Below are 21,447 nucleotides of genomic sequence, written 5' to 3'. Positions count from 1 at the left end.
AACAAAAAAGAAAAAAAAAGGATGATTTATATAGAGAGATAATTGAAATCTCATTCAAAGTATACATATTTAATAAGCCAATAAAAATCTCAAGGATTAGCAAATGGAAACAACTGTCTGTCACTTTTAACCAGAATGTTTTCTCTCTCTAAGCTTCACCACAGAGACCTTAATCAGGCCAAAAGTTGAGGGTAAAAATTAATAAGAAGCATTTGAAAGAAGAAGGAAAGCTTGCAACATGATAAGTGTACGTGGGTTTAAGTAAATACAACATTTTGAAATTAAGCACATCTGTTACTGTAAGTTCAAAGCACCTTGTTTATAGAACCTTCATGTCAGATGGTTGCCTTCCCTGGGATAGCCAGGGACAAGGAATGCTTCCCTGGAAATGGAGAAGCATTCTGGAGGCAGCACCATTTAGGTACTTTTTCAGAGTTTAAAGGGTATGTGGTTGGATTGGTATTAGAGTTTAGGAAATCCAAAGCCCTGAGATGAAGAATGAATTCACAGTGTTGGGAGAAAAGGAAAATTGTTTTGGACTTCAAGTTGGATGTTAAAAAGCCATTTTTATTTAATTGATAAGTACATGACAAGCTTTGATTCATCTTTTGGTGGCCATAAACATACACACACATTAGAGCTTTCTTTTGTTGTTTAAAAATGTCTGTGGTCTGCAGTGAACATGTGTTTTTACTGAAAGAAAGTTGATTGATGGCTTCTAATGAAAGTTGAAGTTCAGGACTGCTACAATATCATGCCTGAAAGGGTAAAGTCTCCTGAAAAATTACAACTGAAAATCAAGCCTGGATGTATTATTAATTGAAATGTGTGCCTTTTCTAGACACAGTGGAGACAGTGGTTTGAAAACATAGAGTTGTAGTACATAATATACATGCATATATATTTTTGGCTTTATAATACCCTTTAATCTTTGTACCATTCTTTCATATATCTTCATGAATTTAATAGGATAGTAATTGTTGTGGTTGGTGAATGCTCATATTTCCAGAATTTAGGCATTTTCAGGCTTGCATTAAAGGGATTCAGAATTTTTAAAATTAAAATGAAAGAACAGGTGGCAATGCTTGAGTGCAGAGCATTTTTAAACTTTAATATGAGCAGCTCAGAGGTAGATGTATCTTCACTTAATTATTTTCCTACAGCATAGACTCTCAAAATGTGACCTAGAGAGCACAACTTGATGATAGTAATTCCTTTTTATCTCCAGCTAGTGAATTATATTCAGGCAGTGTAAATACATGGGAAAGGAATATTGGGACACTAAGCAATTGGCTTTGTTGCCACAGAGAGATTACACAACTGCTTGTGGGAGGAGATGATCTGTGCAATAAATGAATAAGATGACAAGAAGCCCTTAAAACAATCTGTATAAAAACAAAAATTCCATAGTTCTTGTTCAGTATTGAAAATAGGCTGCTTCTGTGTTAACATTGACATTAGGCTGTATTGAAAGCTGTAATACTGAAAATATGGCTATAACTAAATACTTCTTTGTCTTTCTTCTTCAGCCAGGAATTGCTCTTGAGTTAGGTTTTGGGTTATTTTTTCTTAAAACTATTGTGGCATGAGGCAAATCTGTAACAGATGCTTCAAGGAAGGAAGAAGATTAGGATAAGGCTAAAGGTCTTTCTTTTTTTTCTTAGAACTGGAACTGTTTTGGTAAAACTCAAGACTATTCTACTGAAAGCTTACTCTTCCCTTAATATCCTGCTGTTTCTTTTTTTGGCCTGAATTTCACTGAAGGCTTTTGCCAAAGACTCTCCACACCACCCTGGATAGAGCAGCCAGTGAAGCAAAGCAGAGCTCTTCTTCCACACTGCAGGGAGAACCACCACGACCTGAGAGGCTGAAATATTTTGTGTAGCCTGTATTGCTCCTTGAGTTTGCCTAATTTCTGAGAGAAGATCTTGGAAATTGGAGGAATGAGCTGGAATTAAGTCATTTTTCAGGCAAATGTTTCATGTAAGTGTTTTTCAGTGCTTCTTCAGAATTCTCATTGCAGACTCACAGAATGGTGTGGGCTGTAAAGGACCTCAAAGATCATCCAGTTCCACCCCTGCCATGGGCAGGGACATTTCCACTATCCCAGGTTACTCTAAGCCCCATCCAGCCTGGCCTTGCACTCTTACAGGGATGATTCTGATCTATTTTTCCTCTGGTTTTCCTATCCAGTTACCTCTCTGTGCTATCAGGTGGCTCACTGACATCAGTCAGTTAATGTATTTTACATTTGGGCAAGTCAGGAAATGCAAGGCTTCATTTCCCACAGAAATTCTGTCTTTTCTGTAAGCAGTCACTAGCTTTTAGGTGCTCCAAGTTTAGTTTGCCAGTTTAGAATGCCAGTTCTCAAGGAGGTTTTTTTTTATTCTGCACGTGTCCATACGAGTTACACAATAGCCCATGCAGTAGAAAAAATGCATGTTAGTAATTAAGTATGCATTTTGAATAATATCCCACATAAAATCCTCAGTAGCCACACTTGAGAGTTACTACTGTGAATTCTTCTAAGTAAATGTTTAGCTGTGTTATAGTACATTTGTAACAGAAGCTTTTAATTTCTTGGCTTTTGTAAATATTATTTATCTCTTAAACAAGTGTCATTTATATGTGTGGCTGCTTCTTTTCCCACTGAGTTACTTCAGTTGTTTTTCAGACACAATGTTAAACCAGAAGTTGGATTTTTCATAGCTTAAGGCAAAGTCTTGTGTGAATTTGTCACTGTGGATGATGCTGTCCTGCTGTGGGTGTGTTCTGCTGCTTCAGGTTTGAGTCATGAAGAACCAAACAGCAGCAATTGCTGTGGTTTTCATGGGACTGTGCACATCTTTGTAGCCATTCCCAAAAGATTTCTTCCTGGGAATTGGTCCTCTGATCTCATACAGCTGTCAGTTTTTTCCCCTCACTTACTTGTCCTAAAGGTGTGAAGAACAGTAACTACAAGCACGTGAAGCACAACTCTGGTTTGTTTTTTGGATTCCTAGAATGCAGTTTGATTTTTTGAAATACAAGTGGTCAAATGGAGAAATTTGAAAAAACCAAGACAACAGAGTTTATACTTGAAGAAAACTGTACCAAGCAGTGTCATGTTGCCCTGCAGTCTGAGGGTTTCCTGCTGAGTTCTGTGCTCAGGGAGAAGGGATTCTCTAGAGGACAGTTCCACACCAATCCTTTCCCTACAGATCACTTGGCAATTTCCTTCAACTTCTAACAAGCTGTCAGTTCATTCTTCTCTTCCTGCAGCCCTCCTTAAGTGTCACAGCTCTGTCTGCTGCAGTGACATTGCTGTGACCTTGTGCTGAGGCTTTTGCCACGTGCAAAGGCAGAAAATTTCCCATTTTAGCCTCCCCTTGGTGCCTGTGCTGCTCACGAAATCTGCACAGCTTTCTGCATCCTCGCACCTCCCTCGTCCAGCCCTCTGGGGAATCCTGGGGTGTGTGTTTGGGTAAGCTCTGGAGGGAACTATTTTGCACTTTTCATACAGTAAAAGGAATAAAGCCTCCCTTTTGAGAAGATCTTCCTGTTTAAATACATTTATTTTGCTAAATTTCAGGGTGTGTCTCTATATCAAGCCCCTCCTCTGGTCTGAATACAGCAGCAGGGATTTTCAGTGAAATTCCAGCACCAGATGGGTTTTTTGTGCAGAAAGGGAAGGAGAAACTTCTGCAAAGTGATGTGATCACTCCTGAAAGCATTACTTCCTATGGAGACTGTCAAATATTTAGATTTTTGTTTGTCTTTATTCAGATTTTCTGGGGCTCAAAAGTAAAGATTCCAAAATCTCATCTGAGTCCCTCTTTAAAGCCTAGATTTTAAAGGATTCCAGGTGATGTAATCCAGTGACCTGTGGCATCCCTCTAAGTGTGTTTTATAGATCAAAATTTAAACTTCAGGGAAATGCCAAAATACAGCCTGGTATTTCAGTCATACATGGGGGCTGCAGTGTGAAAATATTGAGGGACCAGTCCCCTTTTCGTGCAGATAAGCTGAAAATCTGTGGCACTGCTGCACAAAGCACACAATGTACATTTGGAATTTGTCCTTTTTCATCGAATCATGGAATCACAGACAAGTCTGGGTTGGAAGGGACTTTAAAGCTCATCCATTTCCACCCCCTGCCATGGGCAGGGTCACCCTCCACTGTCCCAGGTTGCTCCAAGCCCTGTCCAACCTGGCCTGGAACACTTCCAGGGATGGGACAGCCACAGCTTCTCTGGGCACCCTGTGCCAGGGCCTGCCCACCCTTATAATAAAAGAGTTTCATCCTAATATCTAACTTAAATCTACCCTCCTTCAGCTTAAGGCCATTCCCCCTTTTCCTATCACTTTATACCCTTTCTACTTCAAAATATCATGTGGTGCCTAGTCCAGGGGCCTGCTGAGCTGCCCACATCACATCACCCAGACACCAGAAGGCTCAGAGGATCTTCTCTTCTGAAGTATATCATTAAAATGTAACGAAATTTACATCCAAATTAATTGGAATTTATTTTTTAAGAAATGATTCATAATTGCATTTACTTTTCAAACACTTGTGACAACCTGGACCCAAAGCAGTGCAGTTCTGCTACTAGAATTCTCTGTTTTCCCTTTTTTTCCATCCTTTTTGCCAGTTAGGGTTGGGTTTTTTACAATTGTTTAATTGTTAGGGGTTTTTGATATTTTGTTTCATCTCAGGGGTTTTGGTAGCTTGTGTCTTTAGTGGCCAGGCATATCCTAGGCAGAATTCTCCTTAAAGAAAATGTATCTCTTGCTGCTGCATATCCACTCTTAGGAGTTGGAATGTACTAGCTGAGAGCTCTAAATTGCTATTTCCACTTTGGCAGCCTACCTTTGATCTCTCCTCAGTTCCAGTTTTAGTTGTATAAATCCATCTATTGTCAGCCTGTCTGGGGGTCAAGCTCCAATGTGAAGCTTTTTCTTTTGTCAAAGGTTCTCATGTGGTGGTGAATCAGCTGGAGTTGCTGTGGATTGCAAACAGGGGATGGTCTTGATAACAACTATTAAATACAAATCTCTGATCTCCTGGACACTACCACACTCCTCCCCAGTCTGTGGAAATTGTTGTGCCAGGACAGCTTTTCTCACAGCCTGTCTAGGATTCGTAAACATGCTGGGATCTGACTGAAGCAGCTTTGTGTTGAGGATTATGATTTGTATGCACTTTTACAAACTTACAGTAATTGCTGCTGCCTTCATTGTAAAGAGCAAAAAATAAACACACACAATAAACCCCTTTAATGGGCACTGATCCCACTGGCACTGATCTTGAGCAACTCTGAATAAAAGCAGATGGTGGCAAGCTGACTAGGCTGACCTGCTTTCCCCTTTCATGCAAACATTGCTTATATAAATGGGGGACACACACAAAAAATTAATGGGCTTGAGCAAGCCACCTAAGGACAGAGACTCCCCATGTACTTAATGCTTACATCAGCCCCAGGGCTGTTTCCAGTTAGTTCTTCTCTGGAGGGAGAAGTTTCTCACAAATTAGTGGTTCCACAGCTCTGAGCCCATGGTTTAACAAGAAAGAACTGATGTGCAACTAGAAAGTAAGCATGCTTAGCTGTTCTGTGGCCTGTGTGTTGTGGTGGGTTGTGGAAAAGAATCAGGAGTCTCTCCTGAACCTGTTGCTCATTTGTAAACATAAAATTGAGTCAAGTCCCTTTGCACATCATCTGCTGTCATAACATTGTGAAGAGGCATTCGATTTTTGTGGTCTTGCACTAGTTTAATTCACATGCCTGTTTGTTAGCAGTGATGGTGAAAGAATGTAAATTGGGATTCCTGGTTGTTCTAAAGGATATGCCTCAGTGTGTCACTGCAACAAGATGTGACCAGAGGGCTGGAGCACCTCTGCTATGGAGACAGACTGGCAGAGCTGGGATTATTCAGCCTGGAGCAGAGAGGACTCCAGGGACACCTCACTGTGGCCTTCCAGCACCTTAAAGGGGTCATAAAAAGGAGGAAGATGGAATTTTTTATGCAGGTGGAGAGTGACAAGACGAGGGGCAATGGTTTAAAACTGAAAAGAGTCAGGTTTCGATTAGATGTGAAGAAGAAATTTTTTGCTGTGAGGGTGGAGAGGCCCTGGGACAGGTTGCCCAGAGAAGCTGTGGCTGTTCCATCCCTGGCAGTGTTCCAGGCCAGGTATTGGACAGGGCTTGGGATAGTGGAAGGAGTCCCTGCCCATGGCAGGGTTTTGGAACTGGAAGAGCTTTAAAGGTCCCTTCCAACCCAAACCATTTTGTGATTCCATGACTCAGAGAAACAGCATTCCCTTTCCAGCAGGGCATTTGGAATTACTGCATCCAGAACTATGCTGCAGCTTCTCACATAGATGATAGCCTACAAAGGCACTTTTCTGAGTAAGATGCATTTCCACTTCTCAGTCACTCTCTGTGTACAGCCTGATGCATCCATACCAGCCGAGCTGAGCCAGGAACCATTGCAGCTCTCAGGCAGACCTGCTGCTGGCTGGGTTAGTTCAGTTGGCACATGCACCACAGGATCTCCTAGGGTGACCATCCTTACTTGGATTAACAGTCATTTAAGTAGGTCTCTTATCTCCCTTTTTTTCTTTTTAGCTTTTTTTATAAAAGGCAACAGTATCAGAGCAGGAAGTCTTGATGCTTTTGGGTGCTGGCAACACATTGCCTGGATACTGTTTGGTGACAGGTGAAGACAAGGAGTATTACAAACACACATTTCAACTTGGAGAAACATATATAGCACTGTGATAGGAGAAATGCAGGCTTTATGTCTTCAGCATGTGCTGAGTTTGTTACATTTTTCTGGTTGGTAAGGAAGGCAGATGTTGCCTTTTATAATTCAGTGGCTCATGCAAGTCTGAGAGCAGCTCAACAGAAGGAGCAGCTTCTGCTCTCCCCACTGTGCTGGGTTTGCTGAGCCCTGAGCAGAGGCAGCTGGACTCCCTTCAGCTTTACCTGCTCTTAAATTGCTCTCAATTCAGCTTTTTTATGCACTACATAAAAGCTGGAAGGAACCAGCTGTTAGTGTGGGAGGTGGCTGGGTAGGAGGGATATCCCTGGGACATGAGTGTGTATGAGGTGAGTGATGAATAACTCAAATTCTGACTGTCTGCCCCCAGATCCCTCCTCTCTTTTACAAAGCAAACTGGGGATTCACAGAAGCTGTCATTCTCAGACAATAATTTTTTTTCTTTGTCTTTTTTAATGCTTAGTAGATTTTTGGCACTGCTAGGAGAGGCAAGGCACAGCTGTAAAGTTATGAAGGGAACCAAAGTGGCCAATAAAGATGGATATTTAAACAATTTGTGTCCACAATCAAATCGTATTTTTAAAATTCTACTGCTTAATAGATTGTGAAAGGACTTGACTTACAGGCAGTTTTCATGCTGGTGACCAGTGTTGTTACCAGGTACTTTATTTCTTGTTTTTCTGCTTGCTTCAGGAGTAAACAGAACTTCATGCACCAAAGAGAAGCCAGGTTTGTCCAGCTCCACCTTCTCAATACAGTGATACAAAGGCTGCTTGTAATTAAATATAAATATAGAGTTCCCAAGCCCACAGGATTAACTTCTAAAGAATAGAAGCCCACGAAATTATCAAATAAAGCAACAGAATGGAGTAAATGTTATCTAGGATGTCTTCCAAATGAAGAACACTATGTAAATACTGGTAATGCTCCTCTTTGATAACATGCTGATTTTGAGAAATGCAGGCTGCCAAAGTAGCATTCTTGTTAAAAAATAGGGTAAGGACTGGTGAGTGAAGATTAAAGTTGTCATGCATGACCTGTTGCTCAGTGCTGAGGCTGCACATGGGGCTGTGTTTTGTAACTATGGAATAACATTTCCTAACATAAAGCTGCAGTAAAACCCTCTTCATCTTCCCTGCAACCGATTCTGTAAGTGAAGTACAACAAATCCTCATCTCTGAAATACCACTTGCAAATGTGCTTTTGGTGACTGCCTTTGCAAGGAACAGTAGTAAATGAAGGAGATGGGTTAAACTTCATCTGTGGACTACTGTGCTCTGGTTTTTATCATGAGTGCTGTCATTTAGGATAGAAAAAAAACCAGCCCTACACCTCGAAAAACTTAATTTAAATTTAGAACCTTTGTATGTCTCGTCGTTCTGCTCTAATCTAAAACTTATGTTTAGCTTTTAAAGAAGGAAGAGCTGGTTTTAAGCACAGTTCTAAACAACTTGAGTGAAAGTTGTTGAGTGTGACACAAAATACGGAGCAGGTCTGTGAAATGCTTTTTTTCCCCAATGCTTTGGCTGCAGGGAAGTAACTGTTTCTCTTTGTTGATGTTGCCTTCCAGTTAACTTTTTTTTCAATGTCATACAGGCATGTACTTTTAATACAAATTAATAAATCATCAACCACATGTGAACAGTGAAAATGTATCTCACCTTTTCTCTTTTCTTGTTTTAGGCACTGTGCATATTGCAAGAGTTTGGCAGAGCTGTGTTTGTTTAAAGACAGTAAAACAACTGCAGTGTCTGTCCTTGTCAGGCCATTGTATTTTCAGGAGAAGTAAAAAGCACGGAATTTGTTGCAAATTGCTTAATTTCTGACTTTTTTTTTTAGTGCGTTTTTATTATCCTGAAACATAATTACAGATCTTGAGAAAATTGTTTAATTTACTTAACAGCTGCCATTGTGCCCCGTTACGTAAATCAGAGTTATAAATGGGAAATATTTACCAGTTTGAGTTCCAGTGTAAGTACAACATTGACTTCTCAGAAGTGCACGTTGCTCATTTCAGTAATTGGACCCGCTCCTAGAGACAGCCAGGCAGGGAGATTACACAGGGAATGCTTGTTTCTGAAGATGAAGCTTCCTTCCTGATTAAAAAGGAGAGAAAAAAAAAAAAAAAAAGAGAGAGGAGAGAAAGGGGGAGCAGTTTCCTGTTGGAATCCTCACTTTGAGGGAGCCTGGGCAGCCGTGCCTCCCCCTGCTCCAGCTGCCCTTTATGTGCAGGCGTTCTCTGACACACCATGTCCAAAAACCCTTTTTATAACAGCAACTGGGGTTTGCCTGTGCAGGCAGACCTGGGGTTTGAAGAGGTTTCTGCTCCTCTCTCACCTGCTTTTAATGCAGGACTACGACTGCCAGTATCTCTGAGGTTTTAAGGCTTGATAAATAAAGGCCGTTCTGTTCCTAAGGTTCGTAATTTGCTGGTAACGACCTAACAGAGAGACTCAACCCAAAATTTCAGCTGCACGTAGAAAATGTGGTCTGACCTCGATATATATGATGTGAAAATGAATAATAGCAGCACTGCAGGCAAAGTCTTCTCTTGCTACGATGTGACAGCCCAGCCCTGCAGCCGAGGTTTCAGGAATTTGGCGGCGCTTTTGGAAATGAGCCCTGTGGTTCTGCCGGGGAGATGTTTCAGCTCAGGGAGTGCACAGCGCACAATGGCTTTGTTGGCTCTGTGCTTATGGCAGGACACTGAAATAAAACCTGCTTTTTCTACCTAAAGTACGTGGTGGTTTGGTTTGAATGCAGCCAGGGTGCATTTTGGCCTTTTTTTGAAGTGAAGCCATGCTCAAAGGCTGGAGAACCACAGCAGCTGAAGGCTAGAACCACTTAAGAGGATGATTAGAGCCTGACTCTCTGATTAATTAATTCAGAGTGAGGTTTTTTTTCACTTTCTTAAAGGACAAACTCCCTCTGTCATTCCAGAGTCAGCTTGTTAAATAAGAACCGTACATTCAGAGTAGATTAAGATTAGATATTAGGAAAAAATCTTCACTCTGAGGATGCTGAAGGCCTGGCACAGAGAAGCTGTGGATGCCCCTGGATCCCTGGCAGTGTTCCAGGCCAGGTTGGGTGGAGCTTGGAGCAGCCTGGGACAATGGAAGGTGTCCCTGCCCATAGGAAGAGCTGGAACAAGATGGATTTTTAGGTCCTTTCTACCCCAAACCATTGTGTGATTTCATGATGCAGAGGTGTCCTAAAGCTGACAGGAGGCAGGACACTGCTTTCACAAGGTATCCAGGACACCTCCATGTCCAGGTCCTTGCCTGGATTTCCAGGTGTGGCTTCCCCTCAGAACGGTGCCATCCCAGTGCTCACACCCGTGTGGAGCTGCACAGTGCAGGGCCTGCCAGAGGGAATAGTCTGAGGGATATGAAAAGAAAGTTCAGATGTTTTCAGTCTGAGAGTGAAATTGCAGAAGGCCCTTAGAGGTCTGAGTTATTGTGCAATCTCTGTAAGTAATTTGTAATCAAAATACCTTTGCACATGTCACTTTCATATTTCCTGTAATAAAACAGCAAGAGCAATTAAGATTTTCGACCATAATCTTCTACAAGCTTCTAAAAATGAGTGAGCTGGGGATTTTTTGAGTTATGGCTGAAATAGGGAGTTTTTAAATTTTTGATTGCTTCAAAAAAGGTTTGGTAATAGCTATTTTAATAGATTTTTTTTTTTAACTGTAGCCTGACAAAACTCTTACGTGGCAACATAATTGATCAGAAGTTTGCTTAACAAAAAACCTAAGTAGGAAACCAGAAGAACTCTTCCCAAAACTGGAGGACATCTGTACTCTGGTAACCCAGCCTGTGACCTATTGGGCTTTATGCATTTCAAATCAAAAAGAATCAGTAAATGTATTGCCATATGCATGCAAATATGTCTAATAAGGCTCTCTGTATCTGTAATGTTGTTCTGTCATGGTTCAGAAAGTTGTCTGTGGTCTTGGCATTCCTCAGGAAACATTAGATTAATATAGCTGCCTTTGTCATAGATTTTTTTCCTTGTTTAAGTAGGTGTGTGAAGGCTGGTGCTACATAAATGAATTACACGGAAGACTTTGGAGGAAGAAGGGGCTTGTAAACGAGACTGAAATTAATGAATATGAGAATTAGAAATCAAAACTTTATGTTTAGTCTGAGGAGAAACAATTCCTTAAACCGTAACCACATGGCTGTTTCTTGTTTGCATCAACTCTGGTTGACTGTTATTGTCTTCTGTTAATTCTCTGGGGCAGTGGCCTGACTTTGTTGAATGAGCCAATTGTTTTCCTTTGTGTTGCCCATGAAGTGAGTCCCCATCTGGTTTGTATCAGACTGTTTTCACAGCCAACAACTGCTGCCTTTTCTATATCCTGACACTTAAGGGCCCCATGCTATCAAAGCATTGCTGTGATAGCCTGTCTGGCTGGGCCCATACAGCTGTGCCTTGCAGCTTGAAGCCATTACCCAAGTAATGGTAACTTAGAACTTGAACTGGCTCTTATTCCCATTGGTGTCGTGTGTACAGTGAACAGAATACATTTTTGTTGAACTCTGTGTTCCACAAAAAAAAAATAAATTTCTCTCGTTGGAGTTTATGCGATCAGTTCCTTTTTATTTTCCAGCAGCTTCCTGTATCTACAGGCAGTTTTGTGTTCTTCCAAAATTAATGAATACAGGACAAGCAGTATTTAGTTAAGGCAGTGTTGTTATTACTTTTATGGTACATTAAAGCTCAATAAGTGAAAATTAAACAAGCAAATGATTCTTAATGAGGATTTTTCTTATCAGATTTAGAATAGTTTTCCAGGAAACTTTCTGTGCATGATAAATGTTGGTTGTGGGAATAAAGCTACACCTTGGATATGCCACTGCTCCCTTTCCAAGCAGCTCTCTAAAGATACAGAGCAATGCACAGTGAGTCTGCATTAACCTGGGTATTTCTCACCTGCAGGAATAGGGAGTGATTGGAGAGCTCTGTAATAGTAGAGTTAAAACCACATTGCAGTTTGCATTGCAGAATTAGTAAGAGAGGCCCCAAGCATGATCCAGACCTTTGCCAGGCTTCCAACAATGTAGGAGACAGTCCTGTTGCAAGAGATTTTACAGCACGTGTCTTCTCTGCCTCCACGATTTAAAAAAACCCCAATATTGCATCAAATAACAGTGACACTTAAATGTTGTGTGTAAAGAAAGATGATCTTTAAGCATTTGTCCTCTCCTGCTCTTGTGTAGGCAGCATAATGCTCAGTGACAGAGTAATGATGAGGGAAAACATATTCCCCAACTTGGAGATGTATTGAATTTTAAGTATATTCAGACTCAGTTCTTCCCTGATATTTAAGAGGCAGAAAGAAAGAAAATAATGGATAATGCTTCTTAAAATGCTGATCTTATTGTAGGATGTGCAAGAAACTGCCAGAAAACAGATTGCTTTATCTGATACTTGCAGAGAAAGTGTTCCTGAACTTGGGAGTATTGTGGGTGTAATGTGAATGAATTTGCTTCAGGTACCATACTGGGGAGCCATTAAATTCCATGAGGCACACGGGATAAGACTTGCTTTGCCATTGTCCTTTTCCTGCTGGCACACACTGGGTGTCATCATGTCACATCAGGATTGTGCTAAATAATTGAATCTGTGTCATTGTCAGGTGTGAGGAGGGTTTGCAAAAGGCGCTTTCCTGAGGAGCTTTGTGTAATTGCTGTTCCTGTGAACAGCTCCTCAATTCAGGTGTGTGCTCTGTAATGATGCACAGAGCCAGGTGTCTGTGCCCCTCACCTTAGAGGGCTTTTCCAGCCTGAATGGTTGGATAATTCCAAGTCGTGTCCATCATCAGGCAGAGCCCACACTCTGCTCCCACACATGCACACTGGATTTCCAGATATGCTCCTTTGCAGCGCAGAGCTCCCTGTATTTTGGCCAGGGATATTTAAACCCAGAGAAATGATAAATGATTTTCCCCCAGGTGCCTACAAGCTCTGTTAATCCTGCTCCTGGCCCAAAGCACCGAGGGGAGCTGGGGATGATCTGGGTGCTCACCACGTTTGGCACTGACAGCTCGAGCTGGGAAGAGCCAAAGAGCTGCAGAGCTTCCTGTAGGAAATTGGTGCTGCCAGCATCCCAAATTTCAGTTTGTGTGCGTGGGGCTGCAGCTTCAGAGGCAAAGAGCATCTCCCCAAACGAGAACGTGATGGAAAAGGATCAGTTCAAGGCCCTGCTTGACACCAGCTCTAGGGGTTGTGCAGAGCAGCTCCTGACAAGAGCTGTTGGTTTCTCTGGTGCTGCTGGGGAACTGTTCATTGGCAGAGGATCCTTCAAGAGGCACAGTGCTGGTGGGAGCTGCCTGCAGCTCTCCCTCTGTTTTATACCACTTAGCAGAGATGGAGGGGGTGTGATATTAAAATCACTGATGTGCCTAAGAGAGAGTTGAGAAGGTGGTGCTCTGTGCTTAATGTGCAACGTAAATGTAGAGCAATGCTTTTCTCCAGCTCATTTATTCTACTGGCTTAGAGCTCAGATTCACCCAAGTATTGCAAAGGAATTTTGGTTTTACTCTTTCCCATGTAACAGGCCAAGGCTTTTGTATTCTTTTATTTTTTTTACAAGGAGGAATGCTTATCTCTATTGCCCAAAGTTTAATCATTTTAGATTTTAACAAACTTGAAAATAGCACAAGATAAAATCATATATTTACTCTTAGACCTTTCCAAGTTTTCTGGTCCCAGGCATTAGTTTGTGAAGGCAGAGTTACTTGTCGTCACACTGAGTGCTCATTTCAAGAGCAGGTCAAAATAGGGTCTGGACACAGACAGGACCAGAGGAAATGGTCTCAAGTTGCACCAAGGGAGGTTTAGATCAGATATTACAAAAAATTTCTGCACTGAAAGGGTGGTCAGACATTGGAACAGGCTGTCCAGGGGAGTGTTGGAATCACCATCCCCAAAAATGTTTTTAAAATATGTTGGATGTGGTACTTGGGAATGTGGTTTAGGGGTGAACATGATGGTGGTGGGTTAATGGTTGGACTTGATGATACCAGAAGTGTTTTCTAACCTAAATGATTTTATGCTTCTATAACAGTGAGCTCCCAGATCTTCCAGAAAAGACATTTAATGTTTTCCTTGTTTGAACATGTGCTTACTTAGTCAATCCTCTTTCTGAGCTAACAGAAAAGTTATTTGCCTCTCTAAGCTTCCTAGAAGTGCTTATTCCTATACATTTTCCAAAGGTCATTGATATCCACAAATGGTAAGACCTGCAGTGGCCACCCTCTGCTGCTAAACAGAAGGCTGGAAAAGATGTATTTTTTATTAGTTTGTGTGTTGATGTACTAGAAATGTGCGTAGAAATGTGGATTTTATTAGACTGACCATTGGAAAATGCTAACTGTATAGGGCTGGCTTTTGTTCTGTCTTGTTTTGTTTTTTTCCTGGGGAAAACATTCATAATTTTCTTTTGAAAAGGTGTAATTACAAAAATTTTGGGTAATTGTGCTGTAGGTATGAGCATTTTAATATGCCAGATCATGGTAATGATAGTACAGTAAAGGGAGTCTTGGCAAACTGTTTCCATATGGGGAATCCCATGCATTTGTTAGTGAAAATCATCAAAACAAATGCACAGGATCATGTGAATATTTAAGTATTCAGAGTAGAGAAGTAAAGCTATTTTGCTTGTGGTCATCTAGAAAAAGACAAGAAAACTTGTTATTTGAAGTTTTCTTTGTACCAAATATGCCTTATTTAATTTTTTATTGTAAGAATGCATTTAGTGACTCCATTATATGTGAGGAGCAACTTGCAGTGACAAAATTCTGCCCTGTAGCACTGCCCTTCAGGAAGAAAGTTTTTTCTTTCTGATACCCATTCCCTAACTTTCACTCAAATCTGGGTGCCATGACTGGAGGGGATAAAACCTCCTTGCCCAGGAAATCCTCTTGTCTGTTTGAGGGAGCTCATCGAGGTCTGAATTTTTAGTGGTAGAAAGTAGCTTGTGAATCTTACAGGGACTCACTGAAACTTGTCCTCTGAGATTCCTAAGGATTTTTTTTTTGTAATATATTTGGTATCTGGGGAGCTGGCAGGGCTGGACAGTTTGGAATTCTCCAGTTCCATCTCCCTGCCATGGGCAGAGACACCTTCCACTATCCCACGTGGCCTTGGACACTTGAAAGGATGGAGCAGCCAGAGCCTCACAAGGACACCCCACCTACATTTTAGCTGTGGACTGGGAAGATGTTAATTTCCAGATCTTAATTGATGGTGAAACACCACTTGACTTTGGTCGCGCAACTTTAATTATTCGTGTAAAAATATTTTTAAATTATTTCTCAATAAAAGGAGGCCATGTAACTTCTAAGAATTAAAAAGATGCTTTGATTACTATTTCTTTTCACTCCCCAAGAAGGCTGTGAATGCTGTTATGTGTGGCACTGTGGCACGATGCAGATAAGCTGGAGGCAGTATTGCTGCAATTAATATCATTAAGATACGAGGTCTCAGTGGAGCCAGTCCTACTGCTGGCTTTGCACTGACTGAGGGAATTCAGCAGAACTTTGTCTTAGAATTAAGTGTGAATTCCCACGATGGATCATTTCAGTTCACTCTTTTTTTAAGCTTCTTTATTTTGTATCACATACAGGCATTAAAATGTCTTTTGGAGCCCCAAACATGAAGGTGTGAATAACACAGCAGAATATTTTATAGAAATATGCTTTTAAAATTACCTTCCTGTCCACTTGCTGGTTAGATTTTGCATAAAATTCAAAACAAAAATTGGTATGTAGGTGATATTTAAGTTTACTGAGTAAGTAAAATATTAATTAGACCATTAGATCTGCAGATTTTTAATTATCACTTGTCAGATTCTCCTGATTCCACCAGCTGTTTACCTAGGTTATCTTTTGTGGATTTAGGGATTACTCCTCCCCCTGGCCTTTGCACAAGATACATGTTTTCCTGGTGGTTTCTCAAAGACTCTGGACCAGTAAGGAACCAACTCCTTCTCCTTTTTTTATTTTGAAATAAAAGTTGTGATTTCAGTATTTGCCACAGAGCCTCATCTGAGTTTTCTCAGGAAAATGGTTGAAGCCTAGAGAGAACAGTGCTTAAATGTTAAACTATTTGTTCTGAGCCAACTGCACATCCAAAAATCACAGCCATTTGTATGGAAAAATCAAATTCACTTTTAATATTTCTTCCTAGTATTAATAATTATTGTAGTTATTTGGAAAGATCATTACACATGTTTTGGAAGGGATTTGGTGGGAAACAGCAGCAAGAGATGTGGCCAGGGAACAAATTTGTTAAGCAGTGAGAGATTGTACAGAGCAAAGGATGCCAGATCTAAAGGAGCAGAGTAGATTTTAGGCACCAAAAGGAAATGTTTATTTAGTAAACTCTGCAATCTAATTTCTAGATGTTTTTGGAGCTGCTTTCTGTCTGCCCTTCCCTACCGGTCTCTGTGTTAGGATTTTGAAAAATCTGGTTCTAGTTTATCTAACGTATTTCTAGGTTTTGTTCTGTTTAGTGTTGCTATTGGTGGGAATATAGAGTGTTTTGGAAAACCACTGAACCTTGAACTCCGACTTCAGAGGAGGAAAAAACCATTTTCAAATATTCTGCTTTGAAATATTTGTTAGCTGCTGAGCCTGGCCCCACCCTCCTTTACTGGCTGGGGATCTGCATTTATTTTCTTTCTGGAAATATTTATAGCTGGGCTATACATTGGGGGTTACACAAACAAACAGCAGAAGCACAGTGTGTGTATACACGTGTTTATTTTCTGTGTGCTTGTGTGCAGGTTTTTGTAAGTACATGACACCAAGGGGAAGGTGGAATTTGCCAAGTTTAGGTCAGAACTTGAACTGAACTCATACTATATAGTTTTCTGTCTCCACTGGTGTCTGTGGCCCACTTATGGAAGTTTATGAGTTGGCTGCAGCCTTCGAGAATGAAACCATGTTTTTTCAGCTCCAGCATAGACTCGTGCTTTTAAATCCAGACATTTTTGGCTCAGGTCCTCCAGATGTCTGTCCATTTCTGTAAAACAGCTCAAGTGTTTTAATTGTAAATGTACCCCTTCCATGTAACTCAGCCCTAGAAATCTGGCCTTGTTTTGCCTTGAAATCTTCTCTATTTGTCCAGAAACAGCTAAGTTGGGGCAGTCTGGGTTGGAATTAAAAAAGACAACTGCAGGCATTTGCAGGACACCTTGTTCTTGTTTTCTGTTTCTGTCCCAGTGGAAGGCAAAGATCTCACCTGCAGCCAGGTAAATGTTTGGAAAAGCATTCACACAGCAACAAGAGAGCCCCTGCCCTAAAAACCACATTTCTGGCAGAGCTGAGAAAAGCCAGCTTCTCCACAATAACCTAAACAAGCCCATGGATTGAAGGTGGCAAGAGCAAGAAAAGCTCTGGAGGAGGAACTCTCATTTCTAATAAATGGAAAATAATTTGCCAGAAAATCTGGATTATTTGAGAACCTGTTGATGGCCCTGCTTATTCCTGAAAATATTGTATTCTTTTAGTTCTATAACCTACCCACTTTCAATGAATTCCAGAAACATTAAATAGCCAGTATGCACAATACAGCTAAGTGTGACTGAACTGGAAATGCTAAATATCATTATAATTAGTAGCATGACTGACATTACAGTGTAATTTCTCTTTTCAATGCAGCCTTCAGAATTACTTACATCAAAATATGGATGTTTCTTATCAGTATATGTTAGCCCAGCAAGCCTGGAATAATTTTGATTTTGCCAAAAAATGCTCTGCTTGGTAACTGACTTGTTCCACCACGTGTGAAAGTGAGTGAATTTCAGTGTGGTACCACACAAACCCATGGGGACGTGGACAGGACACATATTGGTACAAATATGTACCTCACAGGTTTGCTTACAGGTACAGGGAGCAGAGAGGAAAGGCTGAGAGAGGAGGAAAGAGAGGAACAGATAAGAGAGGAGAATTGAGGTGCAGATAAGAGAGACTGACAAGCTGAGAGCTGGGGATGTTCAGCCTGGAGAAGACTCCAGAGACCCCTTAAAGGCCCTGCCAATGTCTAAAGGGGCTCCAAGAGAGCTGGAGAGGGACTTTGGACAAGGGCTTGGAGTGACAGGACAAGGGACAATGGCTTTGCACTGACAGAGAGCAGAGTTAGGTGAGATCTTAGAAAAAAATTCTTCCCAGTCAGGGTGGGGAGGCCCTGGCACAGGTTGCCCAGAGAAGCTGTGGCTGCCCCATCCCTGGAAGTGTTCCAGGCCAGGCTGGACAGGGCTTGGAGCAGCCTGAGATAGTGGAAGGTGTCCCTGCCCATGGCAGGGGTGGAACTGGATGGTCTTGAAGGTCTCTTCCAACCCAAACCATTCTGTAACTCCATAAAATGTTTCTACTGACAGTGGTTCTGTTACCTTTGAGCCTGTAGACATTTGTTCTTTTACTTTGTTTTAGCCATTAGTGTAAAGAATTTCTCTGTTTCCCTTCTAATGGTCTTTGTAACTAAATGCCAGATGTAAATCTTTTTATGTAGGGAAAATGCAAAATGGAGGAATGACAGGAAAAAAGGCACCTTCAATGAAGATTTTAAGATGCTGAGTTAGATCTGCAGGTGCTGTGCTATCCCGTGCTCAGAGCACTTGAGCTAATGCCATCTGGAGGAAGTTATTTGTTGGGACAGGACAGTGTTTGAAACTTTGAAGTCAGGAATAAACAAAGAAAAGCAGCTGGAATCTGGCAGAAGAAGAAACAAGCCATTCCTATCAGCCCCTGCTATTAAAGCAATGAGAGCACTGCACTGGAGTTGTTTTTACAGTCTTGGAAGTTTATTCTTGTTCTTGAAGAGAGCTGCTTCAGTTGAGGAATAGAGGGAGGATTGTTTTGAAATTTTAGGAAGCAATATGTAGGTAATTACATTAATTATGTTTCTGGTTTTATACTGAAAAATAATCTGGGTCCTGATCCTTCAAACCCCTCCCTATTTATTGTCTTGATGGGGAGAGATGATTTACAAGAGCATGGGCTGACAGGACAAGGGGGAATGGCTTCAAAATGAAAGAAAGTAGGTTTAGATTAGATATTGAAAAAAAAATCTGGACTGTGAGGGTGGTGAGGCCCTGGCACAGGGTGCCCAGAGAAGCTGTGGATGCCCCTGGATCCCTGGCAGTGCTCCAGGCCAGGTTGGATGGGGCTTGGAGGAACCTGGGATAGTGGAAGGTGTCCCTGCTATGGCAGGGGGAAGAACTGGATGGGCTTTCAGGTTCCTTCCAACCCAAACCATTCTGTGTTTCCATGATTACACTTACAAGATATGGCTCTCTTTCATCCCCTGATAGATTTAAAATACTTTTATTTAATATATGGACACCCAGTCAGAGGAGTTAAAGCACATGGTTTTCATTTGGCTTAAAAGCCAGACTTGTTTAGTCTTTTTATTTTGCCAAATAGAAAAATTCAAAAAGAAAGATTTTGAACATTTTTCTTTGTTCTTACTGTTGCCATATAGTGTGAGTAACCAAACCTCCCTCCAGTGTGGTTAATTCCTTTTTCCTTTGGCACACATTCATGACACCCTTTGTATATTGAGAATTCTGAGTGTGATGGTACCTCTTAGAGAAAAACTCCCTTCACAGGTCACTGGATGGTTGACACACCATTAATTTTTATGCTTCTGTTAAACAAAGCTCTGGAAATTTAGTACTGTACATGAATTTGTTAGAGAGTGCCAAGAACAGGAAAAATCTCTGATCTGAAATGTGACCTTTTCCATCAGTGGGTCACCAAGATGTTTTCAGTCACTGATGAGTTTCTGCCAGCCAAGGACTCTCTTACCAAGAGTGTCAGTTTTCACAGTTCATATGAACTTATCCTATTAGATAGTGAAAATTAATTTGGAAAACTGGAGGTCACCTAAGGTCACACGCTCCATATATTGGATTTTAACAAGGAAAATTTTTATAAATACACCTAACTGCATGATTACAAAATTGTTCTGAGTACTCCCAGAGCCTCTAAAAAGGGAGGGGGGGGAAGCCATGAAGATTACCTGCCTGCTTGCCCTTTCGTGCTTTGTAAAGGGAAAAAAAAAAATTTCATTTTTATGGTGTATCTAAAGATTTTAAGCATTGCAGGTCACATATCTATGCTGGTGAGGAACTCAGTGTTAAAGAGGAAACCATCTTAATATTGATTATGAGCTGCTCTCTGATGAGGGGAAGACATAAAATGGAATATCACATTATTAAAGAAGGAGCAGCCAGAGGCTATGCAAGGATTTAAACCAGTCTGCCTCTATTTGTGTCTTTATTCCCATACCCCTCCCTGTATGTGTATATAAAGTGTTTTATGCACTGTGCATGCATGAGGTTACACTCAGCAAAAGGTAATAATGGAAAAACACATGTGAGAGTAACTTGGTAGTTGTATTTTTGGGGCCAATGTAGAGTTTCAGGACTAGCAGCTTTCTATCCTGGGAAGTTAGAGTTGTGGAGCAGAATCTCCCATTTAGCTGAAACATGATATCCACAGTTTTCTCACAGTTAAAATGCTGAAAATCCACATTCTGTATTTTCTATGTGAATTTAACAAAGTCAGAGAGTTCTGATTTCTGCCTTTAAAAAAGAGCAGTGCTGACTTTGGGTATTTTTAAGTTAAAGATATTTTGATAGCTCAGGAACTGGTAAATTTTCTGTAGAGCAAGTCGATGGAATTATTCCTTTTATTTTTTCTGTCTTTTAGAGTTTTATAACTATTGTAAAATTGGCCTGTAGCATATCTGTAAAATATATTAGAGTATGTGTTAGGAGGAATGCAGACTAATATGATACTTTCTTTTAGCACTCCCAGAATCAAAGACTTGAGAAGTTCCGACAGAGACTTGGGACAACGGAATATTAACTTTCTTTTTTCCTTCCATTTTTTCTTTTTTCCTTTTTTTTTTTTTTTTCCCTTTTTTAACAAACCTGAAAACAGCTGTTGAAACAATGACATCATGGAATGTGACATGACTGTGGAAATTATTAAGAAAGTCAAGCTTAGAAAGCATCAAACTCCATGTAGTGTTGGAGAGGGGCTTTAGTAGAGGATGATTTGCCAGGTTTCCTTGGGCATTGCAGTCACATCTTTACTGTGTCATTTTCATGGCTGACCAAACAAACCCTTTGCTTTTCTTCTTAGCAGCCTTTTTGTATCACACAAACATGGCTCCAGACTGGAATCCCAGAATGATTTGGGTTGGAAAGGACTTTACAGCTCATCTCATTCCATATCCCAGTGTGCTCCAAGCCCCATCCAGCCTGGCCTGGAGCACTGCCAGGGATTGGGCAGCTTTTCTTGGCAAACCTTTGCCAGGTCCTCACCACCCTCCTAACCAAGACCTTTTTCCCACTATCCCATCTAACTCTGCTCTTTGATAGTTTAAAGCCACTCCCCCTGGTTCATCACTCCCTACCCTTGTGGAAAATCCCTCTCCAGCTCTGTTAGAGCCCACTTAGGTACTGGAAGGCTGCTCTAAGGTGTTCCCAAGCCTTTTCCTCTCCAGGTGATGTGCTGATTCCCTGAGGAATGCTCCTGCTGCCTTCCTGAATGGGAAGAGGCTGGGCTGGCACAGGTCACTCCATGTCCTGCCTTTACTGTCTTTGGCCTCCCTCCTGTTTGACTTCCCAGCTGTTGGCTGCTGTTCCAGCAAGAAAAACACC

At 41.2% G+C, this 21,447-nt stretch overlaps 1 protein-coding gene across 5 annotated transcripts in view; it reads left to right on the top strand.

Moving 5' to 3' along the window:
* Positions 1-21,447, top strand: part of KIAA0586 (KIAA0586 ortholog) — a 106,982-nt gene that overhangs the window by 45,698 nt on the left and 39,837 nt on the right. Inside the window, exon 31 of one of the 5 annotated variants that reach the window (XR_015804288.1) lies at positions 1,765-1,983. The exons of the other annotated variants lie outside the window; for them this stretch is intronic. The gene's annotated coding sequence lies outside the window, so the exon portion shown is untranslated. The remainder of the gene's footprint in view (positions 1-1,764; positions 1,984-21,447) is intronic. 5 annotated transcript variants of the gene reach the window in all.

The sequence above is a fragment of the Sturnus vulgaris genome, chromosome 6 (genome assembly GCF_052056855.1).
Source record: "Sturnus vulgaris isolate bStuVul1 chromosome 6, bStuVul1.hap1, whole genome shotgun sequence".
Classification (NCBI taxonomy): domain Eukaryota; kingdom Metazoa; phylum Chordata; class Aves; order Passeriformes; family Sturnidae; genus Sturnus; species Sturnus vulgaris.
This window is presented reverse-complemented; position numbering and strand designations above follow the sequence as displayed.